Genomic DNA, 17,539 nt, shown 5'->3' with positions numbered 1-17,539 from the left:
TTTGTATGATTGACATTTTCTGTCTGTCCCTTTCCCTTTAACAGTGATCCAGTTTGATCATGACAGACCTGAAAAGAAAAAAAACACACCTATGTGTTTCCAAGAAGCCATTAATCTGGGATGAATGAATGGGGAAAATGTATCAAATACTTGCTATGCAAAACACTGGAGATACAAATAGAAAATCGAGACAGTCTCTACTCTCTAGAAAATCACATTTTAGGGGGTGACAGCACAGATGGATGAAATCAGGTTCATTTGGATATTAGACAATTTTGGGGAAAATATTGTCCTGCCTTGGGATAGCCACCTCATTCTCAGTATTGAACAGAGAAATGAGTCAAAAATCATAGTAAATAGGCATGTAGTTTGATAGTAGCCTAAGTAACAAAAAAAATGAGCATTAAAAAAAAATAAAGAATCCAAAAGCAGCTTGTGATGGCTGCAAGGCAGGGAGGGAGAGTGGGGACTGGGGTGGGAAACAAATATCTTTATACACACACACACACACACAATTCCTTCTTTGGTCAGAGGAGAAATGGGAAGTGAGGTAAACAGGGTCATGGGTATTGGGTTGCTCGAGCAATGTTCCAGGGAAGGGAGGCAGGAAAGCAAAGAAGGCTAGAGACAAACCTCTGAGTGATTTACCAGCCATTGGTCTGATGTTTTGATGTTTAGCTCCATCTCTCATCTCTTTTTTTTTTTTTTTTTTTTTAGTGAGGCAATTGGGGTTAAGTGACTTGCCCAGGGTCACACAGCTAGTAAGTGTTAAGTGTCTGAGGCCGGATTTGAACTCAGGTACTCCTGACTCCAGGGCCGGTGCTCAATCCACTGAGCCATCTAGCTGCCCCTGAGCCATCTAGCTGCCCCTGAGCCATCTAGCTGCCCCTCTCATCTCTTTTTATGTCTCTAGTCAGTATCACAGATACTGTGTCTAGTCAGTATCTCAGTCCCTCTCCTCACCTCTGCTAATTGTCAGTAGGTGAGCATCAGGCACTGTCTATTTACTGTCTGTGCAAGTGAAGAGAGCTTGGCCAACAAGGATTCTTGGAGCAGTGCTCCTTCCTCCTTCCCTGTCTGTCTGCATGTCTGGCTTCTCAGAAACTGGAAGGATCCCACTATCGGCCTCTGGCCCTCCCAGTACCAGCTGACAACATCTCTGGAGGAGGTTTTACATTCGTTTAAATGGAAACCTCCCTTTGAGCTTTCTGACCAGGCAAAATCACGACTCTCACAGCTGAGCCTGTGAAGAATGTTTTTCTTCCTTTTGCAGAGAAACATTATGGTGTTTCTACACCACAGAAGCAAGAACACGAGTTAGAGATGGAGGATCTGATTTCTAATCCTGGTTATTCAGTTTTCACGTTGTGAATTTTCACCTCTTTGCCTTGTTTAAATTTCTAGCAAGCTCCAAACATGAACTTCCTTCCTTTGATCTTGCTTGCAATCTACAGGCTGGGAGGAGGTGTGGGGATGATGATGAGTGGGGCAATTTCTTTAATTTTATTTTACTCTGTTCAATAAATTGTGTGTATCATGATAACAAATAAATAGTCATGTATGAGAGGGACCCCAAAATGGGATGAGGGCTTAAGAACAGAGAGGAGAGGTAGCATTGCAGTAATTTTGGAGTGTATGCTGTATGATACCTTAGAATTCAGAACCTAACATAATAGGGGCTTCCTTCTTGCCCAGTCCTATCAGGGCAGAGAGGCCTGATGGGTTTGAATAACTCACTGAGAAGATTTCCTCTACTGGTTAAGTAATGTGTGTGATACCTTATAGACTTTTGGGGGGGGGGCAATGAGGGTTAAGTGACTTGCCCAGGGTCACACAGCTAGTAAGTGTCAAGTGTCTGAGGTCACATTTGAACACAGGTCCTCCTGAATCCAGGGCTGGTGCTTTATCGATTGAACCATCTAGCTGCCCCCTCTTATAGACTTATAAAAAGCCAAATAAGTCTGGTGCAGACTGTTGTTTTTCCTGTAGCATCTCAAGTGTCATATGAGAAAATTTCCCAAAGTCACAATAAGCCTACACCCCAACATTACTTCTATTTTGGGCAGACACTTCAAATGGATGGTAAGTTGGGCCCAGAATTGAATAGGAAGGCTGGGTTGGATTGCCACTAGAAAATTACAAAATTTCCTAATGTTTCTTCTTGAAGCAAAGGCCTGTGTTTCTAATACCAATATTCTTCTGATGTTCTCATGTAGTTATATCTATTAGAACTGAAGATTGACATTGAAAGCCTATTGTAAAAAAAAAAAAGTCCATCAAAACCTGGTTCTAGTACGTCTTCCTTTCTCTTTATATGTGATTGTAACTTTCCGATGATTCTCTCTCCCTAGTAGAATACTCCTTTATAACCGAAAAGTATAGTCCAGCAAAAAGGGCCATCCATGAAAATGTAAGTTTCATTATGAATCTATTATCTATCACTTCTGGGCTAAGTGGTGGGAAACATGACTCACCATCATAATTTATTACTTCATTGATATGAGTTTTGATGTCTATTTTTCTTTTGGTTCTGCTTACATTACTCTGCTTTAAATCTTGTATGTCTAGCAGGTCATGCCCAGATCAACCTAACATGAAGGAGCCCTTGTGTCCCCTACTGCAGGCTGTGTCTTTAAAATTGGCCATGCTGGGAAAATTCTTTCTCTTTTTTGGCTTGTTTTTCCCTTTGAGCTTTACTTTGGCTCCAAGAAATGGGTCTAGGGTCTTTGCTCTGTGTTGTTTGTCCTTATCAGCTCCATAAGCGAGTGGTAATCCCCACTAGACCCAGGAGTTGGAGCCACTATGGCCTTGGAGCCAGGATTACCGGTAGGATGTTTGCAGTCAGCCAGCCCAGCAAGGAAGCCTGGAGAAGCCAGTTTACTTGGGACTTAAGCACCTCTTTAAGTCTCTCTTTTCTAGATGATAGCTAATAACTGCTAGCATTTATTAAATAGCTATTATGTACAAATATTTGAGCCTCACAACCACTCTAGGAGATGGGTGCTATTATTATCCCCATTTTACGGATGAGGAAACTGAGACCAACATAAGTGAAGTGACTTGTTTAGTCGTGTCCAACTCTTCTTGACCCTATTTAGGGTTTTCTTGGCAAAGATACTGGAGTGGGCTGCCATTTCCTTCTCCAGCTCATTTTACAGATGGGGAAGCTGAGGCAAATAGGGTTAAGTGACTTGCCTAGGGTCACACAGCTGGTGTCTGAGGCTGGATTTGAATTCAAGTTTTCCGCTCAACCAGGCTGTCCTCAAACTCTACACTGGTTCAAGGAAGGCGCAGACCACAGTCCTGAAGTCAGCTCAGTCTCGGAACCCCAGGAGACGCAATACTGAGCATGCACTGCATCCTGGAGATCGCCCTCTCCCCTCAGCCCGCACTCCAGAGCCCGCTAAGCGAACGCCCCAGAACTCTTCTCCTAGTAACTTCTAGAGTCCCCGAGATAGGTCCAGCACAGGGTAGCCAGGAAGCTATACACTAGGAGACCTTGAAGGGGGCGTTCCGAGCCCCACTCCCACGCCAGCGCCGGCCCAGAGTTCCAAGCTTAATTCCCCGCCCCCCGCCCCCAACCATGTGCTGCGCCTGCGCACCGCGGGGGCGCTCTAGCGCCAGGCTCCTCCTCCCGTTGCTTTCGCTTTCACTTTCTTAACTGCTGAGGGATCTTCTTGTTGGCCTGGGGATAGATGGAAAATGGAAAGGGGAGGCTTTCAGCTTTTCCCTGGCCGCCGGGAGCTGGACTTTAATGCCCGCAGCCGGCCGAGCCTCAGGAGGTAGCCAAGTGAGTACTTTCATTCGAGGTGGGAGGTCAGGGACGGGGAGGGGTCTGGGGGAGTTTCTGGGGCGGGGAGGATGGGGGAGGGAGTTTCTGAAGGGGAGGGCAAGGAATTGGGTGAAGGTGGGGCTAGGGATATGAAGGGCCTTGGACAAAAAAAAAAAAAAAAGGCTCTGGGAGGGGGACCCCTCCTCCCCCCGAGGTATTTTCCTGAGAGCCCTGGAGCAGAGTAGGAGTATGAATGTTTGGGATTTAATTAGGGTTAAGATTGCGTGCGGAGAGTCTGGTCCGGTTGCTTCTACCTGCGGTCTACAGTTCTGACTCACTCTTTGCCCCTTGAGGTAGACCGGCCCTTTAAGAGAAACAATTTTGCTTTGATATCTATGACCCCAAGTGTGTGTGTGTGTGTGTGTGTGTGTGTGGGGTCGGGGTCGGGGGGAGCCCTTTTCATTTGCTAACTTGTTTGTCCTAAATTCTAAAATGACGATTTGTTGCCCACTCCACCCCATTCCTGAGCTTAAAAAACACAAAACGAAGAGAATATGATTTCTTGCTGTCAGTGGAATGGACTTTTTGATTTTTTGACATTCCTTTTCCCGCCACTGCCATCGCTAAAAACACGGGCTTTGGCTTGTATAACACTTTCTGCCCTTTCATAGTAAAAGAATGAAGGAACTGTGGCTAGACCCAAGGCGCTCCCGTTTTTAATTCTTTGCACACTGATAATGAAACTTGTAATAAACTTTGTTCAGGTATCACTTGTGATGCTACATTACTACATTGAGATACTACATTTCTATGATTCCACTCTAGGAATGGGTTTCTTACTTAGATCTTTACTGCCCCTGAACATGGGAGAAAAAGAAAAAAGGAGCTTGATGTAGTTTTCTGTTAAAAGGAACAACCCCCCCCCCCCCTGGAAACAAATGGAAATTTCTTCATTATTTAGAACTGACTTCCAGCCCTATGTGGACGTTGGTGGGGAGGGGTGATAGATGTGGGAAGAACATACTCTCCTTTCTGGACTAAACATTTCTAAACAAGCTATTGGTATTAAAGACAGTTCTCTCTTGTTCTCTCGGTCTGTCTGTCTGTCTCCCTCCCCCTCTCTCAGTCACTGTCTCTCTGTCTCCCTCCCTCCTTCCCCTCCCCCTCTCTCTGTCACTCTCTCTGTCTCTCCCCCCCCCCCCCCCCCCCCCCCCCCCGTCTCTGTCTCTCCCTTCCGCCCTCTCTCTCTTTTCTTCCCCCGTTCAGTCTTCCTTCTGCTGACTCCCTGGAATTGCCCTTGTTGGGTTTCTTCTTTCATAATTCTTTGCTGAGATTATTAGATTCCTTACTATAGATCTTTAAAAAAATACTTCGGCAGCTAAGATGTATTCAAAGCTTTGGTGTTTGTAGCATTTCAAATAGGTTTAATTAAAAAACAAGCAAACTTGAAGTTCAGTGATGAATTTTAGAGTACATGGCACATGATACTCACGTCCTATGTCGGTGATTTTAGCCGCCTGACCCCCAAATCTTACATGGTTTTCCTCTTCACCTCCTGACAGCGCTGGCTTTCTTTAACGTTCAGCTCAAGTGCCAGTCTTGGTCTCCCTAGGTACTAGTTTCTTCTCTTTGAAGGTTACTTTTCTATGTGTCTTGTATATGTACATGTTGTCTCTTCTGTGAGAAGGTAAGCTCCTTAAAGGCAGGAACTGTTTCATGTTTGTCTTTGTATCCCCAGTGCCTGGTACATAATTGGTGTTTCATACCTGCTTATTTGCTTGTTGTATAACTGAGAGGAGGTAGTTGAAGTACAAGCTGAGTCTCTTTTTATATACCTTTTTTTTTTTTTTTGGCGGGGCAATGAGGGTTAAGTGGCTTGCCCAGGGTCACACAGCTAGTGTCAAGTGTCTGAGGTTGGATTTGAACTCAGGTCCTTCTGAATCCAGAACCCGTGCTCCATCCACTGCGCCACCTAGCTGCCCCTCTTTATATACTTTTAGTCCCATCCCCTCATCTGCTCCAGCAGATGGCTAGCCCCATTATTCTCTCTCTCCTCACCCCTGCTCAATTTTCAATCTCTTCCACTGGTTCTTTTCACTACTGGTTCCTAAACATACGTTTAGCCATTTAGGTCTTAGTGCTCCTCCTTCTCCACAGTCTATTGCATTTGGCACTGTTGATCATCCCCTCCTGCTAAAAACTGTCAGCATGACATTATTTATTATTAATAATTGTTAATAATAATTAATAACATTATTAATATAATACTAAACCCTTACTGTGATCCAGGTACTATGGTAAGTGTGGGGAATACAAATCCAAGCAAAAAGACAGTCTCTGCTCCCAAGAAACATATTCTAATGGGGAAAAGACCACCCATAAAAGGAAGCTGAAAAGAGAGGGGCAGGAGGGGAAGAATCGATGGTACCTGGACCTGGGGCCTGGGAGAAAAAGTATAGCAGTAGAGCCTGACAAAGGTGGACCTGGGCTCTCTCCTTCAAATGAAGGTTCTGGGAGGAACTGTCCAATCAAGAGCTGTTGTGTGAATTCCAGGGCTGGAGTGAGCTTCCAGGATGAAGAGGTTTCTGGGTCATGGTAGAAAAAGTCCAGAACAGCCTAGACTAGATTCTGGAGAGGGATGAACACTCCTTTCTGCGTTTTCCAATCACTTCTCTTTGTTCTTCTACCTGTTTCTTTTCACTTTTCTTTGATTCATCAGCCAGACCTGATGCTCTAAGTGCTGGGGTTCTGTCCTGGGCTCTCTTGTTCTTTCTCTACATTTTCTCAGTGACTTCATCAACTTTCCTGAAGTTAATTATCATCTCTAAGCAGATGGTTCACAAATCTTTGTTTCTCGCCCCAGGCTTTCCACTGAACTTTAGTCTCATTGCCAGTTGCTCCTTGGACATTTCAAATTGGATGTCTCCGAGGCATTCTAAATTTAACTTATCTTATCTTTACTTAGAAAGCCATCCTTCCTCCAGACTTCCCTATTTCTATGAAAGGTACCACTAGTCTTTTAGAATCCCAAACTTGAAATCTCATTCTCTTGCTCTCCCTAACCACACATTGAATCAGCTGTCAAATCTTGCTATTTATACTCCTATAACACCTCTCACATCCAGCCCCTTCTTTCTGCTCATGCAGCCAGCCACCACTCTAATTTAGGCCCTTATTGCTTTTTGTCTAGATAATTGCAATGGCTTCTTTCCATTCCTGTCCATCCTCTTCACTATTACCTGCCAAAGCGATTTTCCTAAGTGCAGAGTTGACCACGTCACTCCCCTGATAAACCCCAGTGATTCTCTATTACTTCCAGGATAAAAATATAAATTCCTTTGTTTAACTTTTAAAGCTCTTCACAGTCTGGTCCCATTCTATCTTTCTAGACTCATTTAATATTAATTGCTTCCTGTGATGTTTTCTGTGAAGGCCAAACTAGCCTTCTCTCTCAGTTCCTTAATCATAACATTTCATCTCACATCTCTTTGCCTTTGCATTGGCTGCCCGTGTTCCTGAAATATATTCTCTTCTTTCCTTTGAATCATAGAGTCCCTCTAGGCCTTCATAGTTTGACTCCAGCAGCAGCCTCATGAAGCCTTTTTTTTTTCTTCTTTTTTTTGTTTTTTGGTGAGGCAATTGGGGTTAAATGACTTGCCCAGGGTCACACAGCTAGTAAGTGTTACATGTCTGAGGCTGGATTTGAATTCAGGTCCCCCCGAATCCAGGGCCGGTGCTCTATCCACTGCACAACCTAGCTGCCCCCGCATGAAGCCTTTTCTGATGCTGCCTGCTGCTAGTGTCTCCTTCCCAAACTACCTAGTATTTTATTTTATTTTTAAAAATATTTACTCTGCATACACCTATGTTGTTGTCTTCCCTTAGAATGCACACTCCTTGAGAGCAGACTGTGTTTGTATTCCTAATACAGGGTCTGGCCCATAGAAAATACTTGATAACTAAATGTTCGTTGATGAATTGGGATCATTCACTTTGTGTTCCTTATGTGCTTCCCTCTATGTCCCCCACTTACCTCCCCCAATGTTTTGCATCCCCTCTACTTTTATGGTTTGGGGCACTGGGTCAGTGATAGATTAGAAAAAATCTAAAATATGAACTTTTCTGAGAAAGCCAGTAACATTTTTGGTTGTGGTCAGAACCTGTGATTTCACCATTGTTGGGAGCTCTCAGGTGAGAAAACTCCCAGTGCAGAGCTGCAATTGTACAGTTTGCCTTAGAGAATTGTTTGGGGGCCCTGAGTAACCTTTCCAGATCTTGACAAGGAGGAAGTAATTATGTAGCTTGCCTAGGGTTCTGAAGGTGGTAGTAGGTGCCGGAGGTGAGACTTGAACCAGGTTTTCCTGACTGAGGCCATCTCTGAATTTGCAATACCAGTCAGCCTCACCATAGTAAGATTATTACATTAAAAATTGGCTGGGAGTAGACCTAGTCATAACAGGATGAATCACACTTATTAGACCTGGACCTAGCCTTCAGGTAGCCACTGGGACAACACCTTGTGCTAACATTAATGCTTTTTTCCCCCTCAGTTGTTTTTACCTGCAGGTGGCACCATTTTCTAGATTTACTTGCTCCTCTAAGGCAAGAAATGGTGCCCCGTTATCTTTTTAAGGATGTTTGTTGTTTCCGTGTTTTCTTCTAGTTTTCTTCTAGTTACTTTAGTATAAGAGTTAATGCAAATCAAAGATGTTCATATTTTCAGCACTAAAATGAATTTTGAGCTTTTCTTCATGATACAGATGAAGCCAAGAAATATTATAAGGTAGGATGATGCTGCACATGTTCGTTTCCCCTTCTTTCCTTCATTTGGGCCCTTGATTTGGTCACCATCACGAGTATATTTTGTCAAAGAATATGAACAGGCAGTATTCTGGTGAAAAAGCCAAAATAATTTAGCCATGTGAAAAAATGCTCCAAATCATCGATTAGAGAAATGCAAATTAAAGCAACTTTGAGATATCATTTTAAACCTTTCAGATTGGCAAAAATTATAGGAGAGGAAAGTTACAAGTGTTGGAGGGGATGTGGAAAAATTGGGATCATGATTAGTTGTTGGTGGACCTATGAGCTGATACTAACCCTTTTGGAGAAAGATATGGAAATATGCCCCTGTTAAGGGCTAAAATTCTAGCTAAACTGTCTAAAATATCTAATGAGTGGTCACCAATAAATTATAAGCTTTAGCAAGAGTTAGACTTTTAAGCATTTATTAAGGAGAATAAGAGTTTGGTAAAGAGAGAAGAAAAGGCCTAGATTCCTGTCTATTAAAGGGAGAGCACATTTCTAGCTCCGCTCTCCGAGAGCGAGCGCCTGTCTCTTCCTTCCTCCTCCCACTAGCCCGCGTCACTTCCTGACGCCAAAGAAAAGACTCCTGGTCTTGCCCTCAAAGACCTTCACTTCATGGGCAGAACTCTTCTACAGTAAGTCTCCAGCAGGTGGCGTCATTCCAATCGTTACACCCCCAAAGTTAATACTAATAAACTGCCTATACCCTTTGACTCAGTAATACCACTATTAGGTCTGTTTCGCAAGATAATTACGGGGAAAAAGGAAAAGAACCTATATATTCCAGAATATTTATAGCAGCTCTCTTTGTGGTAACAAAGAACTGGAAATTGCAGGGAGTCCTATTGGGGAATGGCTAAACAAATTGTGGTATATGTTTATGATGGAATATTACTCTGATGGAATATTACTCTGTTATAAAAAATGATGAGCTCAATGATTTTAGAAAAGCATGGAGAGACCTCCATGAAATAATGAGTGAAATGAGCAGAACCAAGAGATCATTGTATACTGTAACAATATTGTTTTAATATCAACTTTGAGCAACCAAGTCATTTTGACTATTATAAGTATCCAAATTACCTGCAAAGATTCCATTAAGGAAGATGCTGTTTGCATTCAGAAAAATAAGTAAGATGGGACCAGGTAGTGGAAGACTTTAAAAGTCAAATAGAAGAGTTTATATTTTATTTTTTATTTTTACATTTTTTTAATGAAGTTTTTTTTTTTTCAAATGAAGATGTCTTCTCCGCACCTTTTCTCTGTTAGGAAGGGGGTAGCCTGTTTCTTCACGAGTCCTCTGGAATTATAGTGATGTTCAGATGTTGCCTGTTGTGATGATCAGAGTTCCTAAGTCTTTCCAAGTTGATTGTCTTTACAATAATGTTTTTATTGTGTATTTTATTCTCCTGGTTCTTCTCACTTCATTCTATATCAGTTCGTATAAGTTTTCACTGGTTTCTCTAAAACCATCCCCTTGATTTTTTTTTTTTGTGTGTGTGTGAGGCAGTTGGGGTTAAGTGACTTGCCCAGGGTCACACAGCTAGTAAGTGTTAAGTGTCTGAGGCTGGATTTGAACTCAGGTACTCCTGACTCCAGGACCATGCTCTATCCACTGTGCCACCTAGCTGCCCCCTTGATTTTTAATTATAGCACATTATAGTATTCCATTACAGTCATATAATTTATTCAGCCATTCCCCAATGGATGGGCACCTCCTCAGTTCTTTGTCACCACAAATAGTGTTGGTCTGAATATTTTGGTACCTAAGGGTTCTTTTCATCTTTCTTTGGGGTATAGACCTAGTAGTGGTTTTGTCAAAGAGTGTGTCTTCAGTTACTATCTGTTTAGAATTTTATTTTATTTTCCAAATTACATGTAAAAAAAAATTTTGACATCAATTTTTAAAAACTTTGTGTTTCAACTTGTCTTCTTCCCTCCCTCCCCACCCCCACCCCCAAGAACTCAAGCAATTCAATATAAGTTATACATGAGTAGTCATGCTAAACATCTTCACATTAGCCAGGTTGTGAAAGAAAACAGACAAAAACAAAACTTCAGATTAAGGAACTATCAAAGAAATTATGCTTCAATTTGTTTTCAGATACCATCAGTTCTTTCTCTGTAGATGGATTGCAATTTTCATAAGTCCTTCAGACTTGTCTTAGATCATTGCATTGCTGAAAATAACCACGTCTCTCACAGCAGATCATCTTACACTGTTGCTGTTATTTTGTATACAGTACATTTCACTCTGCTTCAGTTCATGTAGGTCTTTCTAGGTTTTTCTGATAGCATCCAAAGAGTGTGTCTTAAAGTGATCCTTTCTATCTCTTGTTTGTTCATGAGCTCTTCCCCGATCCATAGATCTGACAGGTAATTTGCTCCTTTAATTTGTTTTGATATCACCTTTTATGTCTAACTCATGTACTTGTTTGGACCTTATCTTGGTGTATGGTGAATTGATATTTTATCCTAGAAGCAATAGGAAATCAATGGAGTTTATTAAGTAGAAGAATGACATGATTAGATCTTCACTTAGGAAAATCACTTTGGCAGGCAGTGGTATGGAGGATGGAAAGGAATGGGGAGAAAATTGAGGCAAGGAGACCAGTGAAGAAGCCATTGTGGTAGTCTAGGCAAGAAATGATAAGAACCTGAAGTTGGGTGGTGATTGGCTGTATGAACAGAGAAAATGGACTAGATGAGGTATTGTGGAGGTAGAAATAGCAAGATTTGACAGCTGATTGGATGTGTGGTGAGGGAGAGGGAGACACTGAGATTACAAGATTGGGAGACTGGAATACTGGTGGGATCTTTGATAAAAGTAAAATTTGGAAGCGAGATAGATTTGGGGGCAAAAATAATGTATTCTGTTTTCTCTCTCTCTCTCTCTCTCTCTCTTTTTTTCCGGAGCAATGAGGATTAAGTGACTTGCCCAGGGTCACACAGCTATTAAGTGTCAAGTGACTGAGGCCGAATTTGAACTCAGGTCCTCCTGAATTCAGGGCTGGTGCTTTATCCACTACGCCACCTAGCTGCCCCCTGCATTCTCTTTTAGACAAGTTGAATTTGAGATGCCCCTGTCCAGTTTTAAATGACCAAGAGGCAATTGGTGATATGAGACTGAAACACTGGCGATATCTCTATCTGCGTCTATGTCTATGTATGTGTGTACTTAGAGAGAGAGAGGATAAGTAAACTCATGAAAGTTGATGAGATCATCAAGAGAGAGAACTGAGAGAGAAGACATTGAGCATCTAGGACAGAGTCTTGGGGAACACCTACAGTTAGGGGCTCTGATGTTGATAAAGGGGCTGTTAGGTGGGTAGGAGATCCAAGAAAGAATAATGTTAAGAAAACCTGAAAGGCGAATATTTAGGAGGAGGGGATGCTGAATAGTGTCAAATGTAGTAGATTGTTGAGATGGATGCGCTCAGAGAAAAGACCATTAGATTTGGAATTAAGATGTCATTGGTAACTTTGGAGAAAGAAGTTTCAGTTGAGTATTGAGGTTGAACATCAGATTTTTATGGGTTGAAGAGTGAGAGAAGAGGAAGTCATTTCTTATTGTCATTCTCATTCTCATTTCGTGTCATTCTCATTCTCATTCTCATTTTGTAGATAAGGGAACTGAAGTCTTGTGGCTTGTCCAAGGTCACAGTAGCAGTAAGGACCACAATATTACCCTTTTGTTTTTTCTGGCTGTATTCTGGATATATTTATAGTAGTTAAATCTTAAGCCTTTTTTTTTTTAAGTGCTAGTTCCATGCTGAAAGAAATAAAAAGAGCCCATATTTTCCCCCTTTTTTTTTTTTGCATGGCAGGGTTTTGTCCCAATGGTGGATGCTTTCAAGATTGAGAAATTAAAACTCAAAAGGAAGTAGATTTACCTATTCCCCAGGACAGCTAGATTTTCTAAGATGTTCTTCCAGTGTTAAAGAAAAAAGATATTTTTTCTGCATATTTTCTACATAAACTCTTCCATTGATCTCTTCCCTGTAACAAGTACAGTAAAATTGACCAAAGTGGGGGAAAAAACTGTTGGCCTTAAGGATCTGTTATAGTGCATTTGACATAGTCTAAAATTAAATTTTAAGGAAATTTTGCAAAGATTTTTCATGCCATTTGAGCAAGATAACCCTCATGTCTGTTAGCCTGAGAAAAGAATGAGAACAATTGTACTCAGGTATGGAAAAGAGGATACTGAAAGGATTGAGCAGAATCAGCTTTCCTTTGGAGTTACTAGGCTAAGCTCCCTTCCCAGATTACATCAAGGGACTGGGACAAGCCTGACTTATTCTGTGTGTTTGCTCTTTTATAGTCTGAAGGATGTGACATGTAACAGCTATATGCAGAAGCATTCCGGTGGCTTATATTTCACCCTGGACCTGATTCCTTGAGTGCTTCTGTCATAGTTTTGGTTTTCAGTAAAAGCAGGTGCAGTGTAGCGCTGTTTTGAAGGGAGACTCTGTAGAACTTTTGAAAGACACAGTTCTTTAAAAAAAAAAACCAAAACACCATTTCCGGACTATTTAAAAATACCAGTTAACAATTTACAGTTAACTGTGTTTTCCTTCCTGAAGTCTGATAGGTGAGGGTAATTCTTATAATTTATTCATAGATATTTCCTCTGCTGAGTTTGACTCAGGGAAATAGAGCGTTCTTTACATGGATTACTTAGCATTAAATGGCATCTTGTTGCCCTTAATGAGTTCAAGTCACCAGGCCTGGACAAACTACATAATAGGTTACTAAAAAAAAGTGTCATGTGTGATTGCAAAACTGGTGTCAGTTATCTTTGAAAGATCTTGGAAGATAGAATATGTGTTTCAGGGTTGAACAAGAGTGATCTCATCAACTCCCATGGATTTAATTACCATCTCTGTTCTGATGAGTTTCAAATCTACCTATTCTGCCCCAACTCTTCTGCTGACCTCCAATCTCTCATTACCAACTGCCTTTCAGACATCTTGAACTGGTTGTCATATAGACATTTTAAACTCAACATGTCTAAAATAAAACTCATTATCTTTTCCCTTAAACCTTCCCTTCCTTCCACCTTCCCTGTTGCTGTTGAGGGTAATACCATCCTGTCATCTTTGAGTTGTCACTATCTCTTAATCCCCGCCCCCCCCCCCCCCATAGCCAATCTGTTGCTAAAGGCTTTCAGTCTCACCTTTGCAACATCTTTTGAATACTCTGCCTTCTTTTCTGATACTGCCACCATTTTAGTGATGAGGCCTTTACTACATCACATCTAGTCTCTTGCAATAGCCTGCTGGTAAGGCTGCTTTCGATCCATCTTCTATTCAGCCGCTAAAATGATTTTCCTAAAGCATGGGTTCAACCGTGTCACCCACTTACTCATAAACTATGTCTTGTAGGATCAAATACAAAATCCTCTGTTTGGCATTCAAAGCCCTTCATAATCTATCCCCCTTCTACCTTTCTGAACTTTCTACAGTTTACTCCTAATCATCTACTTTTCAATCCACTGATCCACAAATAAGACACTCCATCTCTTGGCTCTGATTTTTTTTTCTGGCTGTCCCCCATGCCTGGAATGCTTTCCCCCAGTATCTTTGCTTACTGTGTTCCTTGGCTTTCTTTAAGTCCACATTGCAAATTGCAAATTCTAGTGACTAACCTCTGTTAATTATTTGCTATTTATCCTTTGTTGTTCTTCAGTCATGTCTGACTCTTTGTGACCCCATTTGGGGTTTTATTAGCAAAGACAGTGGAGTGGGCTGCCATTTTCTTCTCCATCTCATTTTACAGATGAGGAACTGAGGCAAACAGAGTTAGGTGACTTACCCAGGGTTACGTAACTATCAAATATCTGAGACTGGATTTGAACTCAGGAAGATGAGTCTTCTTGCTCTAGCACTCTATCCACTGCATCACCTAGTTGTCCCTGTAGCTTCTTTGTACACCCCCCCCACATATATGTATGTGTTTATGAATGGATATATGTATCCTTTACATATAAGTGTGTATGTATCCTGTGTGTTTCACATGTCCCATAGATAGCTTGTTTGTACATACTTGTTTGTTGCCTCCCCCATTGGATTGTGAACTCCTTGAGAGCAGACAGGTCTTTTGCCTTTTAAAAAAATTCCCAGTGTTTAGTATAATGCACATAGTAAGCACTTAATGTTTATGATTGGTCGATTTTCAAAAAAGGGCAGAGGATTGAATTTACCAACTGTAGGCCAATGAGCTTAACTTTTATAGCTGATAAACTTTACAATGTTATCAAAAGGAAGGTTTGTGAACATTTAGAAAGTGATGCCATGATCAAATAAAAAAGCCGGTGTGGCTTCATTAAGACCAGGTCATACCAGATTTATTTCATTTCCTATTTTGATATGTTAATGCCACCAAATAAAGCTATGTCAGAAGAGTACAGGTTTGACCATGCTGGAAAAAACTTTAGATGTGATTTTACAACAGAGTGTGTCTGTTTTCTCAGTTCTGGAGCCATAATTAAATCAGTACTACAATTGTGGGGTGGAGGGGTTGGGAAGGAGGGCATGTTACTTTACTCCCCTATGTCTTCACTTCTAGCCAGATTCATAGTCATTATCCAGGGAGTAAACCTTCTGGAGAAGGATATCCTTTTTCCCTCCCACCACCATCACTACTATCTGCAAATTAGACAAAAGAATAGAATTGAAAAAATATGGTATGCAATTGATGCAATGCCAACCTGACCTATTTTGGCAAGCTTTTGACATTGAAAGATGGTGTAAACTCATTCTAATATTGGAGAGAAGGTATAGAGCTAGTTTTATGGCATAGTGCCTAGCTTCTTAAACTGTGGGTCTCGACCCCGCATGGGGTTATGTTACTGAATGTGGGGGTTGAAAAAAAAATTTGGTGGTAAATGTTTGATTGTTATACCTATCTTATATACCTATATATCTGAGTTGTGTAAAAATTTCTCAGGCAAAAAGGGGTCATGAGTGAAAAAAGTTTAAGAAACCCTGGTCTAGTGCATACATGTTAGATAAATACTGTAAAAGGACAATGAATTGAACTCGGAGTTAGATAGAAGAGAGTAGACAAATTATATTTGGGAAATTATACAGTTATTTTGATGAGCTTGAGTTTCTCCCTGAAACAAAGACCTAGCTTCTGTGGCGAGTAAAACCATATTGTGGTCGCCTTATTTCTGTCCAAAGTTTGGGGAAAATTAGTTGAGGTATCTAATATATTTGTTACTTATAAATTAGAAGCTTTAGCACCAGTTTGGGGGCATTAAGCATTTATTAAAGTATGTTAGATATTAGTAAAGAGAGATAGCACATGTCTCAGAAAGTTAGGAAAGCCCAGCTAGGATAGAGGAGGAGAGAGAAAAAGGTGCCAGAAAAGGAAGTCCCTTTGCTTCTGTGAGTGGAAACTTCCTGTGGGTCTGAACAAGAGGCAGTCCCTACACACTGCTCCAAGTTAATTGGCCGCGAGCAGAACGCACTGAGGTCAGAGCTCAGAGAACACACCCTCTGAGGGCCAGGCCCTCAGGTAGACGGGTTTCAACCAAGTCAACTTCAAGTGAGTTAATCCACAAAGTCAATCCAATCAATCTCAATATTATCCTCTTGAGCAGGGGCCTCTGGGCATCCCCAAACCCATTATTTTCTCACACTTCTTTTGTTTTTTTTTGTTTTTTGTTTTTTTTTAGTGAGGCAATTGGGGTTAAGTGACTTGCCCAGGGTCACACAGCTAGTAAGTGTTAAGTGTCTGAGGCCGGATTTGAACCCAGGTACTCCTGACTCTAGGGCCGGTGCTCTATCCACTGCGCCACCTAGCTGCCCCTTTTCTCACACTTCTTAATGTCTATATTCTTCTGGTGATACTTTATGATTAAGTCATGGAATGCCAGGCTCCCAAAATTTGAAATGATGGTTTAGCCAAGGTTCGGTGGAAAGACAGATGAGTGCGAGTAGATTCTATCCTATTACCAATCAAGAACTGTACTTGAGAAATGATGTGGACAGTGTCATCAGAGGAATGTACTACAGGAAAGGGAAGTGGGCTAGTTGCATAGCAATAGCAAAAGGTAGTGAGTGGATAGTCCACATATTTCACTGGTATCCATGCAGTGTCAGGAAGGAACACTACAGGATGACTCTTAACGTGTCCAATAGATCCTCTCTTTATGGGAGGATATGAAAGATTTACATGAAACACACATGTGCTGCTGAACAAAGTTGCAACTGTTTTGATTGGGTCCACTCTAATTTTATGTTACACGGCCTCAATGGGGTCCTCCCTGCTGCCAGGCAGTCCTGCTATACCTGCTGCATCACTTGTGATCCCACCTTCCATTATGCTACATATTCTCAGGGTAGGGAGGTAAGATACAAAATAAAGAAGACTTCACCCTTAAGAAATCATCAGGTGGGTATACAAGGTTAATACAAATGAAACAGATAATGATAGAAGACCTGTAAAGAAGGGAGAGTGTAAGGTTTGGGATGTATGGTGTGGTTTAGGATATACAGCTGCCATAGATGTGCAGAGAGGAAAGGTGACTGATTCCTTCCTTGGGTATTCAGACAAGCCTTCATGGAGACTATTTGTATTTGAGCTGATTCTTTAAGGTTGGATAGGATTTGAATATATAAGCAGCAGGGAAAGAGGATTTCAGATACAAATAAAGGTACAGAATGGAGAATATATGTGGCATATGCTGGGGACAAGGCAGAAACTAGCCTGGATGAAGCAGATTTTTTGGAGATTAGTATGAGCAGAGTTTGGAAAAGGGTACTGGTCAGAGAGTGAGAAGACCTGGATTGTAGTCCTATCTCTGGTGCTAATTTGCTCTGTATGATTTTGGCTAAGTCACTTGACTTCTCTATGTCCTATGAATGAATGAAGTTAGGGAATTGGACTAATAATCTCTAATCTGTTAAGTTTGAAATTCTGTGATTTTTATTTCAGTAAAAATTATCTAGC

General features: G+C 41.3%; 1 long non-coding RNA gene across 2 annotated transcripts in view; it reads left to right on the top strand.

Moving 5' to 3' along the window:
• The first annotated feature begins 3,648 nt into the window (after positions 1 to 3,648).
• Positions 3,649 to 17,539, top strand: part of LOC122744177 — a 35,264-nt gene continuing 21,373 nt past the window's right edge. For both annotated transcript variants that reach the window (XR_006355056.1, XR_006355055.1), the window contains exon 1: positions 3,649 to 3,790. This is a non-coding gene — a long non-coding RNA (uncharacterized LOC122744177). The remainder of the gene's footprint in view (positions 3,791 to 17,539) is intronic.

This window comes from Dromiciops gliroides, chromosome 2 (assembly GCF_019393635.1).
Source record: "Dromiciops gliroides isolate mDroGli1 chromosome 2, mDroGli1.pri, whole genome shotgun sequence".
NCBI lineage: Eukaryota > Metazoa > Chordata > Mammalia > Microbiotheria > Microbiotheriidae > Dromiciops > Dromiciops gliroides.
The sequence above is the reverse complement of the archived record's forward strand: the minus strand, read 5'-3'. Positions and strand labels throughout refer to the sequence as shown.